At 44.2% G+C, this 21,158-nt stretch overlaps 1 protein-coding gene across 5 annotated transcripts in view; it reads left to right on the forward strand.

Moving 5' to 3' along the window:
* Positions 1 to 21,158, forward strand: part of DTX2 (deltex E3 ubiquitin ligase 2) — a 755,107-nt gene that overhangs the window by 76,195 nt on the left and 657,754 nt on the right. Inside the window, exon 1 of one of the 5 annotated variants that reach the window (XM_078679658.1) lies at positions 10,166 to 10,231. The exons of the other annotated variants lie outside the window; for them this stretch is intronic. The gene's annotated coding sequence lies outside the window, so the exon portion shown is untranslated. Of the gene's footprint in view, positions 1 to 10,165; positions 10,232 to 21,158 lie in introns of those variants that run through there. 5 annotated transcript variants of the gene reach the window in all.

The raw sequence follows: 21,158 nt of genomic DNA on the forward strand, positions 1-21,158 counted from the left end.
TCAGATTAGACTTCTCCTTCAGTGTTCATTCTAGAATCGCATTCATACTTAGCTTTCTTTGATGTCCAGTCAATTGGTGGTCATTGTAAATCAACAGTAGATTGCGCGCTGAGCTAAATTTCTATGACTTGAGCTTGTGATAGCCTTTCTTCTGTTTGTGAGGCTAATACTTGTAGGTTAAATCCCTGCTAGTTTTTCCTCTTATTCTCCACTAATAGCTGTTCGAGTGCCAAAGGGCAGCAATGTCCCACACCTGCTTTCAAGGTGGTGACTGCCTCAAAGGCAGCTGCTGAGTTAGGTAGAAAACAGGGGGATATGTCACCTGATACTGTTCCATGTGACTGGGGTACCTAGTTTCAAGCATGGAGGAAGGTTGGTGGGGATTAGAGTCGGAGGATTAGTTTACTTACTCCTCCCACCAGTGTTCTTTTTGTGATAGGAAAACTTGGCCAACCCTACTGTACGTGCAGGATTACGTCATGCAGTAACACCACCCATTTCATATCTGATCCATATTTATGGTATGTAGAACTCTTCACACAAAGCTGTATCCAGTCCGATAAGGCTATTGGCCAACTTACTGGTGCTAGCTTTTATTGAAATCTCAAAGGTGTAGAACTGAAACAGCCTGATTCAGCCTTTTAAGGGGAAATGGCAGCACGCTCGTTCTTGCTTCTGTGACTGATTTAAAGTCTTATTGTAGCAATAGAAACAACTGTTATTTGGTTGTATGACGGGACAACGAAATCCCTAACCATGCATGTCTAAACAACGCAGTCTGATTAACGACCCGTCTTAACCACGCATTGCTGCACCATGCATGCCTTTACCACAATTTTTTGTGGTAAAGTCATGCATGGTAAAGGGGTATGCATGGCTATAACCGTCATCCCCCCCCTCCCCACCTCCCTAATATGCAAACTCCACCCCCACGCTGTACCCTCCCCCTGCCCCAATGCCTAAAACCCTGTCTCTTAACTTTGTCCCTTAACCTGACCCTGGCCAGCCGTGACTCAGCCCTGAGAACTGCCCAGCCCTCACCCAGCCCTGAGAACTGCCCAGCCCTCCCCTAAGCCCTAAAAACTAAAAAACGAACCTGACTACCCATTCCCCTCCTCCTGCCCTGAGGTCTAATACCCTAACCCCTAATTAAAAATCTACCTCAACACACCCCAAGCCTCAGAAACTACTTTGCTCACCCCCGGCCTGAAAACTACTCTTGACTCCCAGCCCTGAAAACTAGTCCCTCTCCGCAGCCCTGAGATTTAGCCCCAATCACCCAGCCCTGAAAACTACTCCAAACCCTAGCCCTGAAGACTAGCCCCGAAACCCCCTAACTCAGAAAATTACCCCGACCTACCCCCAGCCCAGAAAACTACCCCGACCACCCACAGCCCACAAAAGTACCCCAACCCTACCCCAATAAACTGCCCCAGCCCACAAAAGTACCCCGACCCTACCCCCAGCCCCACTTACCTCCCTGTGGATCTCTCCTTGCTTCCTGCTTCAGTACGTCCAAAGCTAGACTACACCCGACCCACCCCAAGCCCTCAAAACATTCCAACCCACCCCCCAGCCCACAAAACATTCCTGACCCACCCTCCAGCCAACAAAACAACACTCAACCACCCCATCTCACAAAAGTACCCCGACCCACTCCCAGCCCCACGTACCTCACCGCGGATCACTCCCTTATTCCTGCTTCGGGCCATCTGCAAGCCCTACAGCGCATTGCCTTAACCACACACATGCGTGGTTAAGGAATATGCATTTTTAAGGCTTGATTGGTAGGGCCTGCGAAGTCGGAACACTCTTGGTTTAGACTGCGGTGTTCCGACTCTTCCCTGTTTATTTAGCGTGTGAATACAGCAAACCGTAACCCTGTTCACAAAAGAGCATGGTCTTAAAGATATTCTATTGGAAAATAGCATATTTTCCAGGGCTTAATACATTTGTTGTCATTATTAAACTAATGACCACAGTCAATAAAAAGTCACATTTAATCTGGCAGCTTTAGCAGACCTTTAATGTGAAAATGTCTACTCGGAGGCACAGCCTCGTATTAATATTATATTATTTACTCAGATGCCCCATTACTGAGGCTTTGTACTGGCCTTCGTGTGCACACGATGCACAGTTACATTTGTTTGTGTACCCTTTCTGTACCAACCCCTCTGTACATACAGTGATTTTCAGGAGAATACCCCTTTACACCACTTTCTTTCTAGGCCTGATTGTAAACCTATTCACAGATCCTTGTGCACACACCAACAACTTCCCAGATGTATCATGCATGCTATTCAGCAGCATGCCATCACTTCCCACACTATCTGCTGTCAAAGTTAAATAGTGAACAGTTTCTTTGTATAAAATTTGCCAGATAGGTGCCTTGGTAAATATTCTTTGTAACTGATTGTTTCAACAACGATCCAGCTTCTCGTTAGTATTATTTTTGATTATTTACTGTTCCTGGAATTCGGGCTGAAGTCTGTGGAATTATATGACCCACCACATTAACTCAGTTAATACAGAAGTTCCCTACAACATTTTTCGGCATAAATACTTATTCGTTTTGCTAACATCCTGTATGTTTCTTCTGAATTGGCTAGGCCCTTCCAGTATATTTGAAGCAAACCTTTCGGGTTGTCCAGCACATAGATGGTTCGAACTGAACATCTCAACATGTCTCACTTAGCTCACTGGTTTATGCTGTTATTCATTGTGCCATAGGTTAATGAGGGGTCTGTCCCAGAAAGTCCTATGTTCATAGATGAAGGAGTTCCGATGATTGAATCTTCTGGTGGAAAATGTATGAAAAACTTTGCTACAGCAGCTAAAAGCCATTCTTGTGTGTTGTCTCAGAGCGAGGGACCAACTACAGAATAAATTTAAAGTTGACAAAAATAAGGAACATATAGTAGTTATAGTCTCTCCATCTGTGAAATCAATTCCAGTGCTAGTGTTTAGAAGATGGTATGCGTGTTAAAGTCCTATTTTTGAATAACTATTTAGCATGCCTGATTCTAGCTCTACTCGCTGTTCTATGTCTACAGGTTTACTATTTGAACATTGTTGATCCAGTTATGTTCTTTTCTTCTGAGATACTTACACATGAATGTGTATGAATATCTGTGCCTATTGCGATCTTTACCAATTCTTGCACACTGCCACTCAGCTTCTAGAGCTCTTCTACTTCTTGCTATTTATCGCAGTGAACCAAAATTGAAACTGGAGATGTCTCTGAGGAACTCGACTGGTCAAGAAGAAAGCATCCTTTATAGACCATTGGAGTATTCAGTGGTGAATAAAGATTTTGAGCAGCTCCCTTCTTAGAGCAGGACCACGACCTGAAGCCCTGCTACAATCTTGCTTGGGGTGCTACTGGAAGGAGGCTTGAAAGAAGGGACCCTCACAGAGGGGTAGGGGGTACCTGAGGCATCACTACAGCAGAGTGCCACCTAGCATTGTAACCTGCGAAGTGCTTGTAAAAAGAAGGAGCTGTGGAAGAAGGCCTTAACAAGAGCATCAAACATTGAACAAGGTGTAGGGAAAGGCCCCTTTCTCCTTAAACAATTGTGAGCTTCCCCTCCTACCCCAGACCTTTGTTTGAACATCGCCCAGCATGCTCCTGAGGCCTGTCTACAGAAAGTGCTATCCCATCCAAGTGACCCCTCTAGCTTGAGGCCTGGCGTTAGTATGGTATTTCCTGCCTGCTGTGACCTGTGGCTGTAGGGTTGTAAACCTGAACCTCAAGGTCACCATTGACATTCCATGAGACCAAGAAGCAGTCTACCAACTTGATCATACCTGTGTGATTTGAGCTACAACTTGGGGATCCTTGATCATACCTATGTGACTTGTGCTACAACTTGGGGATCCTTGATCATACCTATGTGACTTGTGCTACAACTTGGCGATCCTTGTGGAAGAACATAGAGTGGCAGCTCTAGTCCTGTATCCGGTTCTCTTAAAAATCCCGCCAAGTGACCCAGCATGGAGGCTCTTTTGGGACAGGCGTTCTTATTGTGTGTACACATATTTTGATGTTGAGCCAGCTTGACTTTCAGAAGGTGTCACCAAAGATACCTGCTTCACATACACAAATGAAGGACTGCAACCAGCAGTTGTCCTAAGTCTCCAAAGCCACTTTGTCCTCTGCTCCCCAGCATCACCCGCTTGAAAGTGAAGCTTGTGGCCTTTATTCGTGCACGGCATTGGAGCTGGAAAAGATGGTGTTCTTGGGGTGCACACAGACACCTATAAAGAGTGGGAACTTGCTAAAAATAAAGACATTCAGCGTGCGAGAATGCACTACGGTGGCAAAGATTCTTTGGCTACCGTGACCCAGTTATGGATCCTAGCCATCATAAGGGATATAACCTAAAATATGGGTCTCAGCGTCCACCAGGGCAGTACTCCTGAAGATGGAAGAGACTGTGGGTGGGTCTGCATTTCCTGGTGCAGTGGAACTTTAAGGGTTTAGATAATAATAATAGCATAACATAAGATAACCTACTACTAGTAGTCCTAGCCTTGTATAGGCCCCATAGTCAAGCGTAGATGTCTTGTTCTGTGTCTTACATGGAATTTCCCTGATGGTAGAATAAAGTACTTTTCATTGGGTTAGGATAAAGCACTGGTAGAACATTTCTTTATTACATGATATTAATGTTGTTAAAGTTATGAGGAGTTCTGAGACTCTTACTCCACACCTTCTTCAAGAGTAAGCCTAAGGCTCAAGTGCTAAAGGGGTGACCATGGTGCTCAGTTTTGGGTCCAGCAGTAGGTCAGGACCGAGGATATTCATGGTGAAAGGTCTCATTGAACACAATTGGTGTCCAGTAGCGTGTGTATACCTAGGAACCCTGAAACCTGTTCCCACAAGCTCCAGAGAAGACAGTTCTATGGTGGTATAGGCTGCTCTCTCCATCGTGATCTCCATAAAGAACACCAGTGAAAACGAATCCAAAGGCAGTTCAACCTACAAAACGTTTCCAGTGGTAAAAACAAAGTGTGAATTCAGTAAAGCGGAGCAAAATAATGTTTTCACAAGAACACTTGTTTGCCTATTTGACTCTGCTGGTCAGCAGCTATAAATAAGCTACTTGTTTAAAATTGAAGATTTTTTCAAATTGACCCATTTTGTTACGGAATATAATCTAATTTTCGCTACGAAGGGCAACAAAATTCACAAATAATAGGGATGGTAGTAGACTGCCAATAAAGTATTTGCATATATTTGAAGCCCCAAAATAATCCTATTTGGGACCAGTGAGCCGAGCTGATGAGGCTGAATCTCTTGTTGAGGAGTTTCTGATTGTGATCCTCGCTCGGACACACCAGGAGGCTATTCTTTAGAAATTGCAGGCTACCGTCATGTATGTCTGCTCTAGTGCAGGTGAGCTAAGGGAGCTTACTTCGCATTTGAGGCACTGCCAACACCATTTCTCATTGGTTTACAGTCCTAGCCTATATTGTGTGCTGCACCCTGCCCATCCTAATACTGATAAGTGTTCCATACGAGATTGTGTCATCAAAAATAAGCTTCTTGCACTGACAAAACAGAACTAGATTGCTCTTCATAAGTCTTTGGCTAATCACGCATATTCTAATTATAAAAAGCAATCTCATGCCAAAGGTTGTCTTATGATTGTTTGTTTTCCTCCCGGATTTGCTGTGCTTACTACAGAGATGGCATACTGAACCCTATTCACAGCACCTTTCGAAGATATTCTCTTGAGTTCACTCTTATGGGGTTCCTCTCTTACTTCTGCTTGATACTGTCCTTATGCTTGTGGGGTTCCTTTCCTACTTCTGGTTGGAACAGTCCTCAAGCACTCAGAGCGTGATGATTGCATGAACAGCTGGCCATTGACACTGTGAGAACTGTTTAGCTTTGGCTTTACAACGCAGCTATCTGCATGACGTATTCTTTCCAACATACAGACAGTGGGCTTTCGGTCTGCTCCCCTTCAGCAGTTGACTTCTTTGTGTCATTCCTCCTTTGGCTTTGAAACATGTATTATTTTATGAATATCCGACTTCCCAACGCAAGGCTTTACCTTGCGGGCATTACAACTGTTGACTTTTAAGAGCTTTAAAACTACGTAGGGCTTTATGCAGTTGCATTGTCTGGGGGAGGGGGTGTGGGTGTGTGTGTGTGTGTGTGTGTGGGTGTAGGTGTGTGTGTAGGTGTGTGTGTGTGTGTGTAGGTGTGCGTGTGTGTGTAGGTGTGTGTAGGGGTGGGTGTGTAGAGGCTGTTCTAGAGGCTGGGAGCTGAGAATCTGCATCAACGGAGGGCAGTGGCGCCGAAAACAGCATTGGCAAAATCGAAAGCGCCCTGCCTCGTTTTAGAAATTACAAACATCCAGGTGCGAGGTAACAATGGCAGCAGACGCGCTCAGAGAAAGGAAGTAGGCAGCGGCGGCTATGTTCAGCGATGAACCAGCGGCGTTAGGCGCGGACTCCATTACCCAGAATGCATCATCCACACCCGCCAACATGGGGATGAAAGAAAAATGTAAGACATTGGAGAAGACGATGAGGACTGAACAAAAGAGGTGGTGAGAGGCGAAATCCCTGCAGAGGTACATAGATGTTAGCAGAGTACCGCGGGGTTTGCGAATATTGCTGGCCCCCAGCTACGAGGCCCCTAACCGCGAGATGATGCGCGAATGGGCGGAAACAAACCTGGAATCGTCGCGCAAGCTGCTGTTTATTCTAGTAAAATATGCTGAGAAAGATTGCATTGAGCTAGCGAAACAAATTGAAAAATTAAATGGAGAGTTGGAAGCAATGGGAGATACCGACAACTTGGATAAATTAAAACACAAAATGAAAAAAAGACCAAAAAGGGAAGAAGACATTTATACGGGAACGCAAAGCGTTCAAGTTTCATCGTGATCGGTGCGACTATGAAAGTGGCAGAATTTTCACATTTGCACGCAAATTTGAAGCCATAAAATCAGGCAAAGCAGGAATTAAAAGCAAAAATATAGACTCCACGGAAATCACCAATACTGGCATACATTCGGAATTAACGTCAGCGTCAGATGTCAGTTCAGCAGCTGAAAGTGAGCATGAGCAAGAATCCCGGGAAGTGAATAAAAAAGAAAATTTTCAGTCATGGAAGAGATGGATTTTTTATGCCAAGAGCGCCTGCAGACATTACGTCCTCGAAAACCACAGGTAAACCCTGCGCAAGCACAAGCCAAAAATGTTGGCGCAAGTAAGCACTGAGGCTACGGAACCATCATCTAAAACTGTCATCAATATAACAGACTTGGTTCTGAACAAAGTCGAGGAGCAATTGCTATCATTGGGGCTTTCATATTGTCCGGAAAGCTCGTTTAATTATGCAGTCACTAGGATAGACATTTATAAGAGTGTGCGAAAATTAAAACTCCAGAAATACTTTGCTCAGTCAAAGACAGGAGAAACGGTCAAGGTGCCAAACCTTATGGCTCAGTCCGATACATTATCAAGGGACAGCATCACAACATCCAGTAGAGAGACCACCAATGGCAATGATAATGAAATTGTATTGGAAACGGTTCTAGAAGCCCTCATGGATGAAGGTGATATTTCCTCATGAGTCTATAACACACCCTTGTCGCCTGACAACATCCAAACCAGTACCTACACTCTATTCAAACCGCCATCAACATTCTATCCTATCATGTTAAAAGACACTATAGACAGCTTTCAAGAACAAGTGACCAAGGATTTGAAAGCATTAAACAGGAAAAGCCAAAGTGCTATTGCCTGTGAGACCAAGAAAAATAGAAAGAAAAAGACAAAGGAGCTCCAATATCGTCTTTTAATGACTAAACGTAGTAATGACAACAACATAGTTGTGAGGAGTGCCGACAAAGGCGGCAATGTCGTTTTGTGGAAACGTGATGATTATGTCCGCGAGGCTATGCACCAACTAAATGACCCGGAATGCTACAACCGGAGTTGCAAACAGAATTTATTGGCAACATATGGATGTTGCCATTTGAAACTATCGGCCTGGAGGAGTATAGGATTGCTTTCCATGGAGAATATAAATATTTGAAAAACAATCATCCGAAGACTCCAATCCTATATTTCATCCCCAAGATTCATAAGGATGCGACTAACCCTCCAGATAGGCCAAAAATATCTGCACGGAATAGCATTTTCTAGCGAACTTCAATTTATATAGACTTTTTTCTCCTACCTTTTGTACAATCTTTGAAGTCTTATATTCGTGACACAGGGGACTTTTTAGAAAAAAAAATGGATTTTAAATGGTGTGAGGACTGTTTGCTGATTACCTTGGATGTGACATCCCTTTACATGTCGATTTAGGCACAAAGGTGCCCTCAGAGCAAATAAGTATTATTTATCAAGTAGAGATCCTGAACACACAAGTATGTTATTGACCATGATAGAAAGCTGTCTGACCAATAACATTTTCATGTTACAGAACAATTATTACCAACAGGCAAGAGGTGTTGCCATGGGAGCCAGCTTCTCCCCCAGCTATGCGTCTTTGCCTATGGGCTGGTGGGAGGAGCTGGTTCTCATGGTTAAACACAAAGACACAATGACCAATCACGTCAGGGCCTGGTGGAGGTTCAAGGATGATTTATTCGTGGTCTGGCAAGGTAATATAGGTGAGGCCAAATCCTTTATTGATGAGATTAACGTCAATGACCTAAATTTACATTTCAGTGCCGACATCAGTAACCAACAGGTTAATTTTCTGGACATGGAGATTTTCATTGATCAGGGCAAACTTGAAACGCGCCTGCATCGATAACCTACAGCAGGCAATTCCGTTCTACACGCTACTAGCGCTCACCTGGGTCATCTAATCCACAGTATCCCCTATGGGGAACTGTTACGGTTGAAGCACATTTGTAGCAATGAACATGATTTAGTGATAGCTCAAGGACAGAGTATAAAGAGATTCAGGGAAAGGGGCTACAGTAAAAAGTGTTTAGAAGAGGCTCTAACTAAAACTAACTTAATGACCAGGGATGAACTAGTTAAAAGCAAACGCAATACCCCCAATACAATACAGTCCAAAGACAAATTTAGATTTATTTTAAGATTCAACCAGTATGAAGGTGCGGTCAAAAAGATTATTAAGAAGAATTGACACCTCATCAAACAGGACCCGATTATCGGTAAAACAGTCTCTAAACAACCAGCAATAACATACCGCCGGGGTAAATCAATGAAGGACGCTTTGGTAAAAAATGATCCATTTGGGCCAGTGACCAAGGGTACTTGGTTAGCCCAACAAAAAGGTTTTATGAAATGCAAGACCTGCAAGGCCTGTCAACACGTGGTATCGACGACCAAATACAAACGCCTTTTAGTGAAAAGGAATGGGTCATAGACGAGGCTTTGAATTGCAAATCGGATCATGTAATTTACATTCTCGAATGTCCTTGCAAATTGAAATATGTCGGGAGTACTGTTTTACAAGGCCACAAAAAAGTGTTACAGCCCATTAGAGCTATTAACAACAATGATCCCTCGTACCCAGTGGCACGCCACTTTAATGAAAAACAAAACGGGGATCCAAAGGAACTGAAATATTATTTAGTGGATTCGGTCTCAATCCCGAAAAGAGGCGGGGATCGGACCAAGGCCCTACGCAAATTAGAGATGCTGTACATTCTAAATCTTGATACTAAATACCCGGGAGGCCTAAATGCAACTGAGGAACTTTGCTCCAGCTTTGACTAATAATAGTATAGATAAAACTGTTTGAGTAGTAGGTGAGAAAATAGAACTCGAGACTAATCCACCTACAGGGCTAGATAAAATTAATGCAATAGGTGCCAGGTTTTAATAAATAAATATTTATTGGCCAATAATTTATACTTGGATATTTATCAATAGGTCTATATTTTGTAGTTGTATAACGATTAAATAGATTTGAGCTAATTCATATCGTATTTATAATGATATTAATTTCTAAGCACAGTTTGCACAGTTTTTCATTATCTCTTATTCAGCCCATGTTAAAATCCCCTATTCATGATGTCGATTTTTCCCTTCTTCAATGATACTTGATAGCCAAAAATAACAGGCAACACAACTATAGATATAATATTGTTATAGGAGTTATAATCTTAAAATCTAGAAGTCAAATGTGCTCTCCTTTTATTCTCTTCCAGCGTTATCAACAGTTCTGGATTTTATTGAACATTATGGATGCTGCTACCTGCTTCACATAAGTTTTTATTGGGTTTGCACAGTTGATACACTAATTTACATTTTGCACTATTTGTAAATATTATTAATTCCTGAACAATGAACTGTAATAACTTAGTATATTGAGAATATTTAATGCAGTAACAGGGGTAAGATCATATTGGAAGGTACAATGACCTGATCAAGAGTAGATTTTTTTCGTGTGTATAGAACTTGCACAGGAACAGAACTTTTACGTAATGTTAGTGGAAAGATAAAAATGAAAGAAAGACAAAAAAAGTTTTCATGAAATGTCAGTAATGATAACCACCCGCTACAAATGATATGTGTAACCACACGGAGCTTCAACTACATCTTGTCTAAGTTGGTACATATTTATGTATTTATATATTTATGTATTTAAATGTTCAGGCTCGGAAATGTATACTTTTATATCCAACAGTTTTCATATATCCATGCATTTAAGCATCAATTTTGTCATATCGTCTCAATTAAGCAGACTACTGTTCAGAAGGTTACTGTTGATATGGAATTACTCACTTTTTAAGTTCATGCACTGTCACTTTAATACTTTAGTCACATGGTTTGTAGATGAAAAAATGTCTAAGAAAGTTAAAAAGTATTTATGCCAATTGTGCAACCAGGAGCGTGTCATGTGATCAAGTCCCCCTTGGAGGGACGAAACGCGTCATGGCTGCTGTTGTACCTCGGATGGAATAAATCAATACAAATTAACCAGCTATCGTGGTCCGCGCTCTTTTCTTTCTCATGGCATGGGAAAATGGTGAAGGAGTTGCCTGCAATATAATATATATATATGGCGGTCGCCAGTAGGTATATATAGTTAGGATTTTTTCTCTATGGGATTTTTGAAAATTCTATGTCTAATAACTTTGGCGTTTGTGGACGGAATTGGCTGAAATTTTCAGGAAAATGGAACATTTTGTTTCTGAGCAGCCCCTGAAAATTTGGGGGGGTTCGTCAAGGGGGGGCCGAGAAAAAAGGGGGGTCCCAAAACGCATTTTTCCCATGTTAATTTCCATAGGGCGGTTGGCCTCACTTTTAGCCCGAACGGCTGAATGGATTTGCATGAAACTTGGCAAAATTGTAGGGACTGTTAGCCCGATGTGCCATTGCTAGGTCTCAATGTATGTGCTCCAGTGAATTTTGATAAATTAACGTTCCAAAAAATATATATATCTGTAACAGCGCTCCGGGTAGCGCTCCGGTTCGCGTACTTGACGCGTAACGGAACTTCGCGAAGCGAAGCTGATTGGCTCTCCGGTGTCTGTCAACATTCTAAACAGTCCGGAGCGGCCGCCATCTTGTCTCTCGGTAGGATCGAGAGACAAGAGGAGGCCAAAACAAAGGGGGAAATGACCATAAGGGGGCATAGTAGATCCTCCCTGACCCCCTAGGTTTGATGTGGAGGCTTTAAAAGGGCCCCGCGTGGGGAGCGCCCGGTACGCTTTTGTGCAATGGGCGGTGGTAATCTAAATGATGAGGGGTGGGGGGGCAGCGTTCAAAGCACATCAGCGTGCATAAACACGAAAATGTTTTTATCTACCACGTACTTGACGTATCTCTCTGAGATGCATTCCCTTGTGTTTCGGCAATGGTAGTCTGTTCATTACATAGATCGCCCGAGGGCGGTAGTACAGACCGCGCGTAGGAAAGGGTCAAAAGCCAGGGGTATAGGAGTATGTAACAAGCGAGCCATTTAATTGAAAAAACTAAACGTGACAAACGGTTGCAGGATCAGTGAAGGTTGATTTTATAATTGAAAGTATAACAGGATCAGTTACAATAAAATCGTCCATGGGCGAGTATCATGGGTAACATTACTTCGAAGCTTTATTAATACAATAATCAATAATGAAAAACCGACATCAATAGGGTTGTCCGTATTCCCAGTCAGTACCCTTCCCCGCCCGCCATGTGCACAAAGACCGCATACATCCCCCATAATGTCAAGGCTAAGTAACTAGAACGTCATAAGGAGTTGCAAGTCGCTCCCATACTGGCGCCATTTTGGTCGAGGCCAGGCAGGTCCAGAGTATAGTTCAATGTCTCCAATAAGTAGCGGCAGGACCAGAATCCCTTTCGGCAGTTCAAAAAGTTTGTTAGTGCCAACAGAAAGAACAGGCAGCATGAACCATGACTCAAAGGCGAGGGAGGCAAAATCTTCCCTACCGGGTCACGCTGAGGTCCCACCGGAGCTGATCAAGTTGGCAGTCTACAGTGTCTCTTAGTAATTCGGACAAAAACTGGCTTCAGCATGAGAGCACTACCATCCTGTGACAATGTTGTGGCCACTTCCGGAGAGCGGGACAGCAGGCGTATCCCTCCGCCGATGCACTGAATCAGCCTCCCTCACGGCACCAGATGTGGATAAGGTGGCGGACACCCGTGGCAGCGGTATATCCATGGGGGATAGTCGAGCAACAGTGGCGGTTGCCCCCATCGGAAGCCTGCGGGTGTCGAGGGCCAACGACTCTCGTAGAACCTTTAAAACTGAGAGGACGTCTTCAAGAGTGGGGCTCATGTCCGAGCAGGCAAGCAGAATGAAATGCTTTGCATTTGTAGACTTCAGTTCGGCGAAGACCCAGCAGAATGTTATAAGTAAATGTCATGGCACGAAGTTCAGTGGGCGGTCTGTCATTGTGAAAGCTTCAATTAAGTTGAATGGCTGCAAGAGCCCCGATTACACCAGCAGCCCAGTTAGTATGCCGATCTTGGAAAAAGTTCCTCTGTTGGATTGCAATGGCTGCAGTGATGGTCTTGGGAAACTGCTTCCGAAAACTCTAAAGGCCATGAAAGCTTGTTATGCTGTTCCTTTGGAAATGCGGTGCTGGAAGTTATTGAAGAGTTGGCAGTGGTGTTTTTTGTGGATTTTGGACGCTCTGCCACAGTCCATTCGAGTTCCAGGGTAGACCAGAGTCGTTCTAGTGGACCAGGCCCAAATCCGGGGAGTCGGCCGCCATTTTGAGCGTTCCGCAGCAACAGCCGCTCTTCACCCCGGCCACCTGAGCGGGTCCCCGGCCATCCAACCGAGTGGAACGCCAATGGCAGTCATGGTGCAGCTGACCGGGGAGTGAAACGCTAAGGCTCGCCCTGCTGCAGCTGACCGCGGGGACGGGCCTTTGCGCGTGGTGTCGCCCCCGGGCTATTTGCACAACGGTCCTCCACCCCTAGGCCGCCACCTATGCTACCTCGACAGGAACAGTGTCATGCATTTGGATCGATGTTGCAGCAGGCTGCCCTGTAAATAGTTATTTAATAAAAAGTTTTACCGTGTTACTTTGCTGGTGTGTTGTATATATTTATAATATTTGCATAGGGTTTGTCGTTATTTTGGGCGGGGTGGGCGGCGGAGGCGAGCTAACTTCTCTTATTTAGTCAGCACATAAATTGACTTACTGGTGCGCATTATTTTGGGTGTACATTTGGGATATCGGTTGGGGTCGGGTTCGTCGTACTGAAATAACCCTTCAAGTTTCTGGTGTAGGCTACTCTCCCATTCACTAGCTCCAGAGGGAGTCGTTCCTAAGTAAGGAAAGTGCTATATTCTTTTTCGTCCTTCACATGCGGATACCATGTTCGGGCTTATTTTTCTCATTCCATTAACCGTTCGATCAATGCCTCAGTCATACAAAAAACAAACCAGATTGCCGGGCAGTGTTAGTTGATTAACAAGTACGCACCTAGTATAATGAATTGCTAGGCTGACAAACCATCTGTGTTTTGGTCACTTGTATTTTTATAAAGAAAGATTATGAGAAGATGTTTATGGCAACAACAAGGATTCACATCACATTTACAAAGGTTCACAAATGCATTGAAAAAACCATAAAGCAAACTGGAGTCGTATATGATGAGGGGACATTTACATTGTAGAAAAACGTAACGGGCGGGCCATTAGGTTGCAGGAATTAAGGTGTCTAACAGTTGCGGAATTGGTGGACGTTAATTTTATCATCAAAGTACGACAGGACCAGTTACAATGAAATTATCTAGATATACATTTCCGGGCAAGTACAGTGAGTAAAGTTAATTCGAATTTTTAATAGTACAGTAATCAATAATACATCAGAACTTAATATCAATATGGATGTCCAAATGTTCAATCAGTACCCGTCCCCGCCCGCCATGTGCTCCAAAACTGCATACATATCTCGTGATATCAAGGCTGAGCAACCAGTACACATCAAGGAGTTGCCAACATGTGGGATACATATTATCCAAATAGAAGCAGTCACCTCGAGAATGTTTGTCTGTATGAGGTTCTACAAAATTACATATTCAAGAGGAACATCAAAGAAGATATTGATAAAGGAGTGTATGCTGTAATTGGAAGTGAGGGATGTCTGGTCATTTTGGGCGAGGCCGGGCAGGTCCAGAATATAGTCAAAATGTCTCCACCAAGCAGCGGTCGGACCAGAACCCCTTTGAGTAGTCCAAAAAGTTCCGTTAAATGACAACAGAAGGGACAGGCAACAAGAACCATCAGTCAAAGAGGGGAGGGCAAGTTCTTCCCTACCGGGTCACGTTGGGGCTCCACCGGAACTGATTGAATTGGTAGTCTACAGTGTTTCTGGATGTTTCAGACTGAAGCTGGCGTCAGCATGAGAGCACCACCATTCCGTGGCTACGTCATGGCTATTCCGCGAGCAATCATGTCAGTCGCTCCCCACCGGAAGCCTGCGGGAGTCGGGGGCCCCGGTGACTCTTGTAGAATCTTCAAGGCTGAGGGGACACTTTCGGGAATGGGGCCCATGCCCTAGCAGTCAAGCGTCCGAGTTCCAGGGTTGCCCAGAGCCATCCTTGCAGGCCAGACCCAAGTCTGTGGAGGCGACCGCCATTTCGTGAGCTCCGTGGCAGCCGCCTGTCGCTGTACCGCAAGAGTGGGTGCAATTCAGCCGGATGGCGGGTGAGACGCTGTAGCCGCAAGAGCAGGCGAAACTCAACCGGCCGAGTGAGGCACTGTGCCGCAAGAGCGGGCGTAACTCAGGTGGCCGAGCGAGGCACTGTGCCGCAAGAGTGGGCGTAACTCAGCTGGCCGAGCGAGGCACTGTGCCGCAAGAGCGGGCGTAACTCAGGTGGCCGAGTGAAGCGCTGGGGTGCAGCTGAGGAACCTCCACCTGGGGAGGCTCGTTCGCGCCGCCTCTCCCTCCCAGTGCACCGCACGCCGTCTCCTGGCGCAGGTATATGTGATGGTCGGACCAGGCAATAAGAGGGGGGGGGTCATCAGGAAGGCATTCACCCCCCCCCCACTCGTGGCTCGCTGGATGCCACCTCAGGGTGCACGAATGGGAAGGCCAGTACAAAAACATTGTGGCCGTGGTGCTTCCGGGCCATCCACCCAACGGCCTCTTTGGCCGATGGCTGCCAGCAAGGCCCCGCCCTATACGTGCAGGGGGCCTCTTCTTCTGGATGGGCGTGGCCGCGGACCTGCTGCACTTCGGGACGACCCTGGGTTTGAGCTGGCCGGATCAGGCAACAAGAAGGTGGGGGTGGGGGGGGGGGGGTGGCGGCATCAGCAAGGCATCCCCCCACACAACTTGTCGGACATCACCTCTGGATGTACTGGGGACGAGCCTTGGCGCGTGGTGTCGCCCCCGGGCTATTTGCACAACGGTCCTCCACCCCTAGGCCGCCACCTATGCTACCTCGCCGGCTGATGGCCTTTGTAGACTTTCTAAAGCCCAAATCCTACTAAAAAATAGCCCAAAGTAGCCCAACATTGCTACTTTAAGGAAGGAGGGACAGGAACAGCGTCATGCATTTGGTTCGATGTTGCAGCAGGCTGCCATGTAAATAGTTATTTAATAAAACGTTTTACCCTGTTACTTTGCTGGTGTGTTGTATATATTTATAATATTTGCATAGGGTTTGTCGTTATTTTGGGGCGGCGGAGCCGAGCTAACTTCTCTTATTTAGTCAGCACATAAATTGACTTACTGGTGTGCATTATTTTGGGTGTACATTTGGAATATCGGTTGGGACATGAAGGCATGGAAGCCGTTGCCAAATGGATGAAAAACAGCTGCCTACAACTAAACACCAACAAAACAGAAGTACTCATCATGGGCCCAAACCCCGACGCCTGGAGTGACACCTGGTGGCCCACCGCCCTCGGAAACCCGTCAACCCCCACAGACCACGCACGCAACCTGGGAATCATCCTGGACTCCGAGCTCAAAATGGACCGCCAGATCAACTCTGTCTCATCTTCCTGCTTCCACACCCTCCGCCTCCTTCGTAAGACCTTCAAATGGATCCCCCTCGAACACCGAAAGACAGTCACTCACGCCCTGGTCACCAGCAGACTCGACTACGGCAACGCACTCTACGCCGGAATAAACAAAAACCTCATCCGCAAGCTACAGAACATCCAGAACGCCGCCGCAAGACTGGTCCTCAACCTGCCAAAACACTGCCACATCTCCCAGCACCTGCGCACACTCCACTGGCTCCCCGTCGAGGCGAGAATCACCTTTAAGATGCTCACCCACGCACACAAGACCCTCCACGGCACCGGACCAGCATACCTGAACAGCCGACTCAAATTCCACGCACCCCAAAGGACCCTACAATCAGCCCAGCTTTCCTACGCTGTGGTCCCCCGCACCAGAAAGACCAGATCGGGAGGCCGCTCCTTCTCCTTCGTCGCGGCCAAAGCATGGAACGCCCTTCCGCTCCACCTCAGACAGACAACATCGCTCCCCATCTTCGCAAGAAACCTCAAAACCTGGCTCTTCGACAGACCCCCTCCTTGATGGAATGGAACCTGCACCCCCCCCAACCCCCCCCACCCCTAGCGCCTTGAGACCCTTACGGGTGAGTAGTCGCGCTTTAACAAACTCCTGATTGAATGATTGATGGCGTCGAGATCGGTTCCTCTCACTAGTTTCATATTTCTCATGAGGGGTTGTTCCTAATGTTTCTATTTTAGCGAGGTCAAAAAGTGATCCCATCAGTGGCCTACTGATTTTGCTCGATTCCTTTTGTTTTTTCTAACGATTTTTATGTTATAGTTTGCTAGCACGATACAGCGGCTAGTCCGCATTTTATATATATGTCCTTTTTATTAGGGGTGTCCTCCGGTGGAGTCGGATGATCTACCTCTAATAAACGGTCCGGGTTGAACCAACTACCAACAAACGGGGCAGAGATAGGCATGACGGGTTACAAAGGGGACAAAAGTCTGCACTACTTATCCTTCACTATCCGCAAAGACTAAACAGAGTATTGCGACTCTGTGCTTATTTGTGAATAGAGAATCACCCAAAGAGAACCAATTCCGAACGATCATAGGCTATTGGCAGTGGGCAGAGAGGCCATGACACACAAAATGGCTGTCACTTACGTGCATGATGGGGCCTAAAAGGGACTAGATGGCGTGGCCACTGTTTCGCGACTTTCACTTTATTTTCAACAGTGGCTGTGGTGAACATAAATGAACGCTGCTTATGTATACCTAATTTTAGTCATTTTCCACAAAAAAGCTTTTGATATTTGCTATTAAAAAACCATTGAAATTCACTGAAAAAACCATAGGTTATAGACTATATATAGTTAGGAATTAGCATTTACAAAACCTTGAAAATTCACTGAAAAAACCATAGGTTATAGACCATATATAGTTAGGAATTAGCATTTAAAAAACCTTATTTTACTCACACAAAACCATTGAAATTCCATATATAGTTAGTTGCACTAACTATATATCGCGCACCCGCAATCCACTGCTGATGATGTCACATATTACATCATTCATGACATGGTCAGTGACATCACTGATGACATCACTGATGACTTCTCAAATGACATCACTGATGAAATCTCATTTGACATCAATGACCACATCACTTATGATATCATTCATGTGACAATACAATGCACCTCCTCACATTTTAATATAACCTCTGTTACACCCAGTGTTAAATACAGAGTATAATTTTTGAAACCATTGATACACCAATACTAGTTACTACATACGCACTCACTGATTCCTACGTCTACACACACATTCACTCATTCACCCATACAATCATTCATACATACAATCACTCATCTTTACAACACTATCATATGCACTCATACACCTATACAGACACTCACACTCTGCCACTCATCCATGGAGTTACTCACACACCTAGTCAGTCCTGTAAAGAATCAATCACACTTCCATTTTCTAATCTATACAGTTAAACATAGAGCACCTTACATTTTCAAACATATACTAACACATACAATCTCTTATACAATCATTGATACAAGTACACATTGATCTGCACAGAGTCACACACCTCCCAGCCAGCCACACACACACTCAGTCTCCCATACAAATACTTGGGCAATCAATCAATAACCCATATAGTTACTCATATAGCTACTGATCAACACATGCAGCAGTTTACAGAACAACAGACATATTGATGCACAAATTAAGACAGTTTAGTCACTAACCCATGCACTCAGTGAGACACATTTAATCACTCACTCATACATTCAGTCATGCACCTACTAAATCCTTCGTCCAGACACTTATACATCCACTCATTCTTCAATATGTAAGACATATTTTAACTTTACAGAAACATACAGTCACTGGATGTTGTCATCAGTGATGTCATCAGTGATGTCATTTGAGATGTCATCAGTGATGTCATCAGTGATGTCACTGACCATGTCATGAATGATGTAATATGTGACATCATCAGCAGTGGATTACGGGTGCGCGATATATAGTTAGTGCAACTAACTATATATGGAATTTCAATGGTTTTGTGTGAGTAAAATAAGGTTTTTTAAATGCTAATTCCTAACTATATATGGTCTATAACCTATGGTTTTTTCAGTGAATTTTCAAGGTTTTGTAAATGCTAATTCCTAACTATATATAATCTATAACCTATGGTTTTTTCAGTGAATATATATATATATATATATATATATATATATATATATATATATATATATATATATATATATATATATATAGTTACTGATGTATGTATTTTGTTTATATATGTATATATTTTTTTGGTAACCCGCACACACACTTTTTTCTGCTTTGGTTTTTGCTTTTTATGTTTTTAAACCCCTAACTTCTGCTTACTGCTTCCCTCCCTTCTTACTGCTTCCCTCCCCTGAACCCTCAACATAATTTACCTCCCTTTAGCACTAAAGCTAAACCCCATAACCTTAAAAACCCTTGCCTCACTTTACCTCTACCCAGCACTAAAATCTTTTAGTTCCCTTTATCTCTACCCAACCTGAACCCTAAAACCCCTATATATTCCTTTAACTCTACCCTCCCTTACCGATTACAAATCTCTTAACCCTTAAAACGTTTTGAGGAAAAGTGTGTTTATAGGGCCCTGAATGTGTTTGGCACTGGCAACTAGTTGACTTTTCCTTCATCCTAGTCCAGGACTGTCTTCTGTGTTTCCAAAGGTGAAACTATAAGTTTGTGACGTAAGATGCAGCCTTTTCCAAGATGGCATAATGTTACCGAGAGGATCACTTTAAACCCATAGACAACAATGAAAAAATATAACTAGTAAAGTCTCTCGTTTTTCTCTCCTTAATGCCCTTTAGTAGAAACGTGGTTTAGCACTGTACCCATTGAACTGCCTGCTCAGTTTTTTGGCCATCAGCTGTTGTCTAGTTCAGTTGTGTATTCCTTTCAGGGCCACAGTTTTGTTGTGCACATATTTTGCCTCTTTCGTTGTTTTGTTCTGGAAGCCTGTAGAAAATTACTTTAGCCTGCATTCTCTTCCAGCTGCTTAAACATCAGGCCGTGTCTGAATCATAAGCCTTCTTTCTGCCAGACTGTCTTGCCAAAGTGTATGTACCTTACCATGTACCTTACTAGCAGCCACTCCAGGTGACTAAGATTGACTTCCCTGAAGCTATTGTCCCTCCATTACATGCGTTACAGTTCGTAAGAGGAAGATACCTACACATCCTAGTCGCTACATTTCAACTCCTCCAACACCCCTCTTTTTAGAATCTGGACACGTGAAGTTCAGAAGAGCTTTGACAATTCATCTGTTCCACTCTGCCTACATAATCATGAAATGTCTACTGACCTCCGTCCAATACGCTCATTGTGCTTGATTACAAACGTGCTGTTTTGGGTTTACCTCGATCTTAGTTATCTAATATGCCCTGACCGTGGTATGGGCACTTTATAAAAACTGTAAAATAAAATTATCTAGAGACGGGAGTCATGTCTGTTACTCATGAATGGCAGATCTGACATCCATTAGACACTTACAGGGCTTCGTTCTCCTATTATTCCGAGGCTTCTCCTATTATTCTGTGCCTCAGAAGCTTCTGTTGAACTGTAGGAGTGTGGCTGGGAGGCTATTCCACACTGGCCGTGGTGTAGAATTATATAAAATAAGTGCTTTTCCAAGAAATAGAAAGCTTGAGAAACCCATCTGCCCTGTATAAAAATCCACTTGTCCCATTTGATGCATGCCGTGAAGTTACCATGATGGCGGCATTCTTGTGCCAGAGTTGTGATAGTATCCCCTCTGATTTTTGCAGGGTAAGTTATGGCAGGGTTTGGAATCTAGCAAACCTCTGATTGTGCCGCCTTTCTGATGATACCAGACTCAGAACATACCACATCTCTGTATATGTCACATCTTTGAATATTTACACACAGTGTATTTGCAGTGACTCCGTTTATAGGTGGGTTTTCTTTTTTTAATTTCAAAGTATTTTTATTAAGAATTTTTACACATACATTTAACATCGCTTTAACAACGCGGAGTAACATCACCACGTGGCTGTGCGTGACACTGGCACCGGTAAATGGTATACATGGTCTGATATCCCCCGTACCGCTGTCCTACTATAGGAATGAAGGTAAGTGAGAAAAAGGAAAGAAGGAGCAGGAAAAGATAAAGGAAGAGGGAGTTGGACACGGAGGTGCCCTCCTA

Source organism: Lissotriton helveticus, chromosome 3_1 (genome assembly GCF_964261635.1).
Source record: "Lissotriton helveticus chromosome 3_1, aLisHel1.1, whole genome shotgun sequence".
Lineage (NCBI taxonomy): Eukaryota > Metazoa > Chordata > Amphibia > Caudata > Salamandridae > Lissotriton > Lissotriton helveticus.